At 48.4% G+C, this 3,564-nt stretch overlaps 1 protein-coding gene across 1 annotated transcript in view; it reads right to left on the minus strand.

Annotated features, from left to right (window-relative positions):
* FAM160B2 (family with sequence similarity 160 member B2) overlaps positions 1-3,564 on the minus strand; it is a 14,685-nt gene that overhangs the window by 10,360 nt on the left and 761 nt on the right. The window lies entirely within an intron of this gene.

Raw genomic sequence — 3,564 nt, forward strand, 5'->3', positions numbered from 1 at the left:
CCGGCACTCATCGGAACAGACATTCTACCATCTACTAAGTGTCGGGTCAGTGCGAGGCCCTGGAGGAGGCACTGTGATCCCGAATTCTCAAAAGGAAGAGTAACACATGTATAGGAAGCACGTCCGCACTGTCTCCACATCTTGCCAACAACCTCCTGGCACTTCTCCCCAGAACCCCCCTCTCCTGGAAATGCTGTACTCCTGCCACATGTCATGATGCCACAATCCCTGTCCCAGAGGAGTGAAGAATGTTGGTGCAGTAAACAGACAGAAACAGATCATTTCAATGCAACATAGTTATGCTACAATGGAGGTACACAGAGGAAAACGGGGGGTACCCCCAAAACAACAAAAGCAAGACAGAGATGGAACATGTGGTAAAGACGAAACTTTCAGGTCCTTCTGAATCTGAGACTCTGTGAAAAGCTGTGTTCAAGGCCATGACAGGCTCAGTTCAGCCAGATGGGTAACGTTAGCATAATATTAAGAAAGAGCTTTACTTGTAATGGGAGTGCAGCTTTGGGCCAAGGCTGCAGGCTGTACAGCCCTAACTCCTCCTTAGCTAGCTCTGCTCCCATCCATGCCTCCTCTAGCTCCTTCTCTTGGCGCTGGGGGATTCTGACTCTATGAGCAAGCCCTAAATGCCACCTTCCTCCCCGCACCCCGCCGCCATTTCCACAAGTGCTCTTTCCATCTCCACGGTCTTGTTGGAACTGACCTTGAACTGATAACAACCACTTTCCCTGAACACTTCTCCCAAAAAAGGGCATTTCTTCTCTTTCCTTGCAGAGCAAATGTTTGCAAGAGAAAAATGCACAAAAATGCACAGTCCCTCCCCACAGACATTTATTTCTACCATTTGGTCTTTGCTCAGGCCACTCCTCTGCCCAAGATGCCCTGTGCCCCCTACACGTGTCTAGATCCTAACAGTCCCCAGTGAGGTCCCACTGAGGCCACCAGCTCCACCAAGCCCTCTCCAGGGATCCTGGATGCATCTCCCTCTAACTTCATGCTTTATTGCAGAGAACTGCGTTATCTCCTTTAATCTATTCAAGAAGTATCTTCTGAGTGCCTACTACATACAGGACACTATGCTGGATGCCACAGGCAGTACAGTGCCACAAAGGAGAAGAGAATACAAAACCGCACTGAATAACTAACTCAACTACAGGAAGTACTGTGACGACACAGGAGAGGTGGAAAGTGACCTCTAGGAAAAGAGGGGTAATTTCCAACAGGCTAGAACAGAGAAGGCTTTACTCATGTCATGCCGGAACTAAAACTTGAAGAACTGGGTCAGATTTCAACAACTAGAGATGACATTTCCTGCAGAAGGCACTCTGCAAAGTGTGTCTTGGGCAAGAATGGATTGACGAGTGAGTATACGGAGCTTTGAACGCCAAGACGAGAAGTCTGAATATTTTTTTTGTAGGCAATGGGGAGCAGCAGGTCAGTGACATTTTCCGGGCGGTGTTTTAGGAAGTCACCTGGAAGTTGTGCGTAGGAAACAAAGGCAAGAAGAATGCTTAGAAGGCCATTACGACGAGGAAAGAAGCAATAACGCGGAAGCAGAGGCCAGGACACACTTCCCATTGCCTTGGCTGCCCAGGCAATCTTGTCTTTCAAAATCAGTAGTGGGGACCAGGGCCCTTGCCAGAGGGACATCTCCCACAGTCATTCCAGACACACTGTGTATGTGGTGTGACCGTATCTTATCACATTCTATGTGATACTATTATTGTAGAATCTCTGCTTGCCCCTAAAGGGCCACGCACATGGTGACTACTCATTAATATTTACTAAAAAGCTCAGTAAGCTCCTTAACACACCTTTCCATAGTTCCCTGTATTTGGAAAGCCCCTGACCGTTGGCCAACACTACAATTATCAAACAAGTCTGCGATGGGGGCTCATCAAGCCTCAAAATTCATTTATAGTCTCCGAAAACCTTGAGCTGGGCTTAAACCAAAAATAATAATAATAACAATAATAACAACAACAACAACAACAACAACAATAATAATAATAATAATAAAGAAAAAGAAAGGAAACAAAGAAAAAAAGGAATACAGGAAGAATAGAAGAAACAGGAGAACGCAGGTTAGCCAAAACAGACCATTAGAGAGAAGAAAGTAGGGAGCTAATCACTGCCTGAGTCTATTACTAGCTACTCTAACTCCAAACCAAAGAAATTGTACCAGATAATTTCCTTCTGAAGGTAAGGATTGCTATTCTATTTTGTCAGAAGAGAGCAGGAAAAGCACGCTTTCTCCTTAAGAAGTCAAACAACTTGCTGGGGTCTTAACCTGATGACTTAGCCAGGGGGAAGACCTATGCCCACACTGCAGGGGTACAGAGGAAAAGAGGGGTTCCCACCCTTCCCAACAATCCACGCGGGGCCAGTCAAACTTCTAGGGTACTGCCTGTGGCTATACACTGAGGAGCCTGAGAGATCGCCTGCCTGAAACTATCTCCTTTGACCACCAATATCAACTCCAGCCTCTGACAGTGAAATTCTTGCATTGGAGGCATTAGAAAGTCACTTCTTAAGGCGAAGGTCTTGTCTGTCAATCACCTCCCCTTGGGTATGGAGCTCTCCCTGAAAGGTATGAAGTAGTTTGTCAGATCACTTTCAAAGATGACGGCTGTCTTGATTGGGGACAAGGAGGAGGGGAAGGAGAGATCATATGGAATTCCTCCCCAGGTGGGATGGTCCCAGGTCCCTGGCCATCTGGGGAGGGCAGCGCTGGGGGCAGGTGGGGCAGATAGATGTGCAAGAAACAGAAGCTTTTCACTTTGTTCATAAGTTTGCTTAAGGCTGAGACTGTTCTCATTCATAATAAGCTCTGATGGGGGGTGGAGGGGGAGGAAGGGAATCCAAAGTTGTTTCTCCTGAGAAAATCTGATAAACGGATCAATTTGGAAAGGGTTTATACTGAGACAAAAGAATTAACTTTACAGACAGATTCTTGGCAGGGTTAAGTTACAGGGCCTCTGGCTACCCTATCTAAACTGCACTTTTATCTTACTAAATGAAGTGCCCACCTCTGCCCAGCCTTCACCCCCGAGAGAAAACGGCAAAAACACAAACTCCAGGGAATGTCAGAAATCCATATACTCTTCCCCAGAGGGCTGCTCCAGGCCCTACCACGCACAGCTGGCCTCCCCTGACTCAATGCTCCTGCACTGTGAGATTACAGGCTGGAAACCTGCAGAAGGCTGCTTCCTGGGCGAGGGCCCACCCACCCCAGACTGTGTGTCCTCTTCCTGGGGACTTGGCCAGTTAGGCCCCGCACTGCCCAAGTGGAGGGTGAGAACACGCTGGGCCTGAAGAAGGTCTTGGAGTGCTGTGGGGGCTCCGAGGGAGGGAAGGGGTGGTTATTTTTAAGCCCAGGGGACCAGAAGGGAGGAGCAGCGAGCGGGAGGGAGACAAACAGAGGCCGGGGGTGGGGACTTGGGGGAATTTGGCCAAGAAACTATTGGGTGACAAGGGAGCACCGCGACACAGAAGAGCAGGGACTCGGAAGAGACTGGGGAGCAGGAAAAAGAAACAGGAAGCAGGGGA

The sequence above is a fragment of the Pteropus vampyrus genome, unplaced genomic scaffold, assembly GCF_000151845.1.
Source record: "Pteropus vampyrus isolate Shadow unplaced genomic scaffold, Pvam_2.0 Scaffold126, whole genome shotgun sequence".
In the NCBI taxonomy this organism is placed as follows: Eukaryota; Metazoa; Chordata; class Mammalia; order Chiroptera; family Pteropodidae; genus Pteropus; species Pteropus vampyrus.